Below are 7,839 nucleotides of genomic sequence, written 5' to 3'. Positions count from 1 at the left end.
TTATTTCTTTGTTATTCGGAGACTTTGATTTCATCCCGCTTGTATGCAATAAACTGACCACTAAACAACTACAAAAACAATAAAACATAGATGCTCTGTAGTTGTTTCTTCAACTGAATGAAGATTTTTATAGTATGTTATGCACAATCTATGCTTTTGTTGAAAAATTACAAAAATGATAAACAACTCAGAGATAGAAAATCATGCCTTTCTTATTCTTTCTAAAAGTAACTCGCTTTTATCACTGCTAGGAAAACTCTCGTCAACAACTCCATGCCGAAGTTGAATGAAATTGGACTTTTTTCTGTCTCCATCGGTTTCTGCTTTCTGGCTACAGGCTGAATCTTCCCTATTCTTTTTCTTTGCCATACTCTCTGTATTGGTCGCTTCTTTCAGTTGAGAGAAGAACATAACTAAAGGCTTGGAGTATCTTTTAAATCTAACTACTTGAAGAAGAGAAGAATAAGAGAGAGGGTTTGAAGAGATTATTTTTTTTTTGGAGAGTTGGGAGTGTTTTGTAGAATTGAAAAAAAAACATAAAAAGAGGTTTTTATCTATTTTGGATTACGAACAATTGAAATCGCCAAAAAAAGGCGTAGAATTCATTTTTTTATGAAAAATGTACGGGTGGGTCTCGAGAAAAAAGAGGACTGACGACGTGGGTCACTGGGAGTATTTTCCACTACTCAGTATTAATGGTCTTTGATATAAATTGCATGGGAGCGACCTGAATAAAAAAAAGGATACTTTTTAATTAAAAATATGAATTGGATTGAATTTTTTTTCTTTAGGAAAGTTTCTTAATAGTCACAATTTTATTATCGACAACAAATAATAGTCACAATCTTATTAATCTAAATTATGGGAAATTATACCTCTAAAGTACACTTGACCGTACTTATATAGCTTGACCAAATTGATCAATTACAAAAATACACAAGTTGAGTTGCTTCTTCTGTGAGATGAACTAGGTAATCATGTGCTGAAGGTGTAAGTTGGACTATAGGACAGAGATAAACCCAATCTTCCTTACGTGCAAATTCTACAAGTTGTCGTAGATGTAAGCTCCTCCGACTCCACTGTAGCATTGAACAGGAGGCCCTTTCAAATTTATTGAATGGGGGAAGCGACAAATGCAGTTGACAAGCGGCGTACTAAGCACAATAATAACGTGACAGTACTTGTCTCTTAGCCCTCACAAAGTGCAATTGGAAATAATTGTTGTGGAACCTAGCGAATTATTGTAAAATGATTAACCAATGCGGAATTTTCCCCGAACAACTATGTGAGGACCAACGTGACTCACTTCTTCAAAAGTTTTGCGTCTTCTCAATTGGCTGACTACGAAAAAAGGCATAGTTTCTTTACCAAAAAAAGAAAAAAGGCATAGTTTTACTCGTTGTACAATTTTTTAGTTTCTCCCAATATTTCGAGCTTTTTTTTTCCCCGATAATACTCAATATTTCAAGCTTTGCACACTGAAGAAGTATTGTAACATTTTATATCTAACAAAATAGAATGGTGTGGGGCCGAAAACCCCCATCCAGTGGCTACAAATCTTCCTAAAAAATTATGACATGGCAGATCCAATGTATTTCAAGCCTTGAGTTGTTTACTCTTCATTGTGTGTGATCCACTCAATCAATTGTGGTGGGTCAGTATTGTCTTAGTCAACAATAGCTGCTGGACTATGGGCTGGGCTTTTAACTATTTAGGACCTTGAGTCACAATAAACAATGGACCAAGTGTAACACCTACTAGGCTCTTAGTGTTACTAACCATTTGTCGCCAATGGCCGGACTTGCTACATAGATAGTCAATGACTCAAAAGCCTAAAGTTCACTTGAATAAATAATATATTTATATTGATAGTTAATGATTCATTGCATACTTTGTTTGAAGGGTTATGTTAATTTCTATTTTTGGGTTATTATTGTCCAAGATATATAACAATGCATATCATCCTCACATATATAAACTATATTAAAATATAACGCAACAATCAAAGAATAGAACACGTACTCAAAACATACCATATATTTAAGCAATAACCGAATTATATTCATTGCGCACAATGGTTCTATAACACGTAATGATTAGAAGTTGATATTTATGAAATTACGGAAGTGAAAAATATGTTAGATAGCTTGAACCTATAAATCTACCAATGTGGTTGTTTGATCAATGTATGCCAATCAGAATATTTCAAGAGTCATAGGTGCAATTGATATTAAATTCAAATATTCAATTAATTATTGAAAAAAAAAATATTAAAAAAGATACAGTGTAATGATATTCTAACCCCAACTCGATATGCTAATATATAGTCGACACCAAAGAAAGTGAAGAAAGTGAAGAATATTTAAGTAAATCTTGATTCCAAATTAGATGTAAATTGGAGATTAGGATTTTGTTGGCCAGGCCTGCTACATTGATAGCTAACAATTCAATAGCCGAAAGTCTACTTGAATATCTAATATATGTACATTCTTCGCTACTTAGTCAAAAGCCAATATTCAAAAGAAATTGAGCATTTGTATCCCTAAATGCATTTCTCTAGGATCAGTAAGAACTTAAATGTTGTGTCCAACAGTCAAGTACGGTTACATTCAATTTACCCATTAGAGGTTTAATATTGTAATGTTCAATTAAATCGTTAAATCAGGTAATTTTCAATTACGGTGTTACCTTGTTTTTTTAGTTTTTTTCATCATAAAAAATACAAATAATGTCTCCATAGAGAGGGACCTTAAGCCAAGATCCCAAAGGTCACACATGATTAGAAATCTCACCCAACTGAATTCTGTAGTGGAATAGAGAGTTTCGATTGGATCCAAGTTGCAAGATGGGTGGGATATGATATCCGATAGTTTCATTTAACTTGGATGTATGTCTATATTGACACTTTTTTCAAATGATACTCAAGTCATTGAAATATTTGTGTTCAGCTATTACATATAACTACCATAGTTGGATGTATACCAGGATTGGCTGCTTATCAGTATTGAACCAACTATTTTCAAGAACATCCATATAGTTTTTTTTTTTTTTTTTTTTTTTTTTTTTTTTTTTTTTTTTTTTTAATTTTATTGGCAACATCCATATAGTTATGTTGGTGAAGAATTGAAGATTCCGACATAGGTTATGAAATTAAGATTCTGCTACCTTGAATTCCTAACTTCTGATTATCATAGAGATTATGATATGAAAGATTGCAACACATTCATGTTGATTATGGTCATGTTGCTGGAGAATTGACTGATTTCCTTGATTATGACACTATGCCACTATGGTATTAAGATGAGTTCACAATACCCGAAGTTAGTTTGAGCTATGGACAGTTTATAGAATTCACTCTTTTTCCTACTCAAAATCAACGCTTGTGTTTTTTTATCACAGCTTCACGACAGTGCCATTTTACTCTATGATCGCCTGTATGATATTGTTAAATCCAATGTACCCTCCAAAATTTTGCTTCAGGGTGGGTTCTGTGGTTTTACAAAATTCAGGTGTTATGGTGCAGGAAGGTGATTTGATGTTAACTGAACATGTTTGGGAAGCAATTGTGAAATCTTTTGCTAACCAAATGAAGTATGCTTTCACCGCATCAAGTTTTGTCAAAGAAATATTTACTGCAGGATACCCAAAACTCTTTTCTATGATAGACATTCTCCTGGAAAGAATTTTGCAAGACACAGATGTCAGAGGGGTTCTGCTATGATTTAACAATCTTGTGCTAGGAATGACAACCAATGGTATTCTTTTCTTTAAAACAATCCCAAACTTCTCTAATAAATCCAGCTTAGTCCCTTATAGCAACTTCCAATTAAATGAGTGCAAGAGTGCCAATACAGATATTAACATTCTTTCAGCTAAGGGAATCCCTGCACATATCCTTCTCCCAGAACCAAATGGGAGATAATGAAAATCATTTCCCTTGTAGTTACATCCTTTACTAACATCTAGGAATCTCTCAGGATCAAACACTAAGGGGTTCTCCCAAGCTTGGGGGTCTCTGTGCATCGCCCATACATTGAAAAATACTCTTGCACCCTTAGGGACAGTATAACCGCCAACTGCACACTGTTTACTTGGGCATTGAGGAACCAAAAGAGGCACTGCAGGATGCAACTTGAAAGTCTCCTTCAATACAACATCCAAGTAGTGCAACTTGGACAAATGAGAGTCTTCTAGCACATTGTTTAGTCCTACAACTGCTTCTAGTTCTGCTTGGGCTTTCCTCATTATATCTGCATTTTGCATCATATCTATTATTGCCCACTCTAACGTGGTAGCTGTCGAGTCTGTAGCACCCACAACAATGTCCTGTGACACATTTTCAAGATACAAAAAATTATTATCATAACAATGAAAGATTTACAAAAGAAAAGCAGTTGGTTTGCAATTGCCTCCATAAATTGTTTGATTGTGCCCTATGATGATGTGGACTAATTAGAGACAAATTCAGAAACCTTCCTTTTTCTGCTAATCACTCATCATACTGAAATGTGAGTTATTGAGACATGTTATGTTCATACCTGGAAATTAATTATATGTGTTTTCTCTTTCATGTGTGAATTGTGAAGACCATAGCATCGACAACTTTAAATTATACAGGTAATTTCTTCATTCATTCCAATAAGAAATTTCTAAAAAGGCCAAGTTTTAATCACTCCTTTCACAATTGCTTCATTCAAATCCTATAAGACACAAAAAATTAAACAAGTATAATTCCCATAATGAAAATGATTGTAATACCACCATAATACACCGGTTCCTTTAACGCGGCCATTATCCTACTAACACCAATCAAATCCAAAGAACAAACTAAATTATCTCACTAACACTAATTAAATCCAAACAACAAACTAATTTATTCAGTAATATGGATCGACTTAACATAACAGAAATCTTAAAATAAATAAAAAATGAAAAAAATAACTATACATAGCGAGTGATGCGGACAACCTAAAGAATCATTGCATGTCAAGTCATGGTATATATTCAGTTAAAAATTCAGATGCATGTGTTGCGCATATAAGGACGTACGTAGAGCTGGTGAGATAGACGCATCAAAAAGACTTGGGATACCTTGAATTTAGCATGGAAGAGATTGATGCTATAAATTAAACTTGTACCAATTATACATTTTAATGAAATCGTTAATAATCTCCACTCAAGATTTACATAGAAAGAGAAATGCACAATAGCCCAATGTGTAGACAAACTAAGTTCACTAAAAGCATTAATCAAATAATAGCATAGGATCTATTGACCTTGGCCTCAGATCTTAATATTAACAAAAAACGACAGTAAACATTAGCAGCTTGCAACACCTAGGAAGGTCTAGCATTTAGGTACAATTAGTTTTATTTTTCGTTTTTGACTGCTTTTGGAAATCCTAATTATACATCAACAATGCTAAAACAAACTTTTAGTGCAACAATGGCATCAATTTCGTAGGAAAACTCATCATTTTAATCAATCAACAAATATACTTACATAATTCAATCTAGCTACAAAAAAAAAAAAAAAAAAAAAAAAAAAAAAAAAAAAAAAAAAAAAAAAAAAAAAAGATATTTTAGTTTTTATCAGTTTTTGAAGAGGGACCAAAAGTAAGCCACTAAGAAACCAAAGCATACCTTGCTCGACACTTCCATAGTTCTTCTCTTCCCTTGGCAGCAACATTTATTCAATGCACAATTGCCACTCCCTATTCTGATACAGATTTGCAACTCTGTTAATCCAAAGGCATCGGTGACTTTGTAGTAACATGCAAAAAAGTATATAAGTTATTCATAACATGGTTCCATTAGCGATTGGATATTTTGTTATAAGCAAAAAAATCATATATTAGTAGCTGTTAAAGTGTCATGTTTGACGCCATATTTGGTCGCCAGTTTCTTGTTACACATTGGTATTTTAGTGTTCAACAAAAATAAATCAGGGAGCTTCTTTGGTTAGACGACTGCATAAGTAAATTAAGAAGATCCATACCCTTTAGGGGGAATGAAACTGTGTGACATCTGCATAAAGATCGTTGATCTTAAACATCTTACCTTGGATGGCTAACCTGAAATAGATGGATATCCTTCACTGTGTGACGTCATATTCTTTGACCACTTGGATCAATAACATCAAACTGAGCAATGAGAACTCATATATACCACACATAAATATCTGCCTAATATAAAAATGTTCACGGGTCATAAACATCATATCGATTTACTTAATAAATCTATGGTAGAAACATGTACAATAAGAAGGGGCAATAAATCTTAGAGATAATTTTTTTGGCATGAATTTGAATCTAAATAGCAGTTTTGGTACCCATGTGCTCTGCAAAGTCAAGAAAAACAATTTAGAGATATGGTATGGATGTGGAACAAAGCTTCCAGAGATTATCAGCTCATATCAAATGCTACCTTCTATTCGACGCCAAGCTCGACCATATAGTTTCAGAGCTTCAAGAAACTTCTTATGCTCTTCCTCTGTCCATCTTTCTTGCTGTTTAGATATTGTGTATGTCTTCCTTGCCTACTCAACAAGAAAACATAGAATGAAACGTTACTTAACAAATATCTAGAATGTTTATTGAATGACTGCTTACGTCGTACTTGAATATCTAGGACATGAAAAATGTAATACCTTAGGTGCATTTTCACCTTATGTCGTATTCATCTCCTTTAACTGAGTTACAGTTACATATTAGGCTTCAATATCCGAACCCATCCGTGAACTACTTGTGACAATGGTTCTTAAGTTTGTCCCTTCAGCTTGATCCTATATCCAAAGCAGGAAATAGCTGGGTTCAATAATCAACTCAAGCATAAATAAAGTTTGTGGAATCAAGCTCATCGGCTGTGTCGTTGTATTGTAGAACCTTTCTTCTGCCTGATTTGCCGTGGCTAACACACCTCTGAAATAATTATAGCATCTATACTGATATGGCTATTGAGAAACAACCCACTAAGATATTTCACAATCCACTGGCCACTTATAATTTTTGTAGAATGAAGGAGATAAATTTGGTGTCAATGATACTTAGAACACATGAAAAGAGAAGTGGTAATAAAAAAATAAAAAATAAATAAAAAGAAGAAGACTCTAACCAATGATGAAGTACTTGCTGAATGTTACAAAGTCTAGCTCTCCTGTAAGAGGAATAACATTAATGGATTCTATAAGAAAAACTTAACAATATTACATACAATATAGTCATAATTTCTAATGGCTCTTTACCTTTAATACGGGAAGCAATGCTACCATTGGACAGGTAGGGCTGAACCAAAAGCCTTTTGATATTTAGCATATATGCTACACCAAAGATCAATCGGAAGCTATGCTGAGCATTTGAACTTCAATATGATATTGGAGCTCATCATAGTAGTTTCCATTCTTGAGCCTTTTTTGAGCCGCAATAGCCTAACACTAAGACACCCAAACATGATCAAATCGACCATTTCCAACTAAGTTTTTGTTACTTACACTACAACAAATAGGCTTTTTAGCGACAAAACTTTTAGTGACAATAAAAAATGTGGCTAATGATCATCTTTAGCAACGTTTGTAACGTCGCAATTTCTCTAGTGTTAAACCCTTTGATGATAAACTTTTGGCTACGCTTTTTATGTTGCTGAAAGCCTTGTTCAAAATTGTTGAAAATTTTAGAAAATCATAAAAAGTTATTTGGCGACGAAGGACTGTTGGAAAAACATTTTACCAATGACGACGTATTTAAGCGTCGGTGATGATAGAGTATCCCGACGTTGAAAGAAAAGCGTAGCTAGAACTTACTCTTTTGGCGGCATTTTTTATCGTAGCTAATGGGTTGACATA

At 33.8% G+C, this 7,839-nt stretch overlaps 1 pseudogene; it reads right to left on the bottom strand.

Moving 5' to 3' along the window:
• Window positions 1–3,417: 3,417 nt before the first annotated feature.
• LOC147489811 (labd-13Z-ene-9,15,16-triol synthase, chloroplastic-like) lies at window positions 3,418–7,269 on the bottom strand (annotated as a pseudogene).
• Between the last annotated feature and the right edge of the window lie 570 nt (window positions 7,270–7,839).

The sequence above is a fragment of the Coptis chinensis genome, chromosome 7 (genome assembly GCF_015680905.1).
Source record: "Coptis chinensis isolate HL-2020 chromosome 7, ASM1568090v1, whole genome shotgun sequence".
Taxonomy (NCBI): Eukaryota; Viridiplantae; Streptophyta; class Magnoliopsida; order Ranunculales; family Ranunculaceae; genus Coptis; species Coptis chinensis.
The sequence above is the reverse complement of the archived record's forward strand: the minus strand, read 5'-3'. Positions and strand labels throughout refer to the sequence as shown.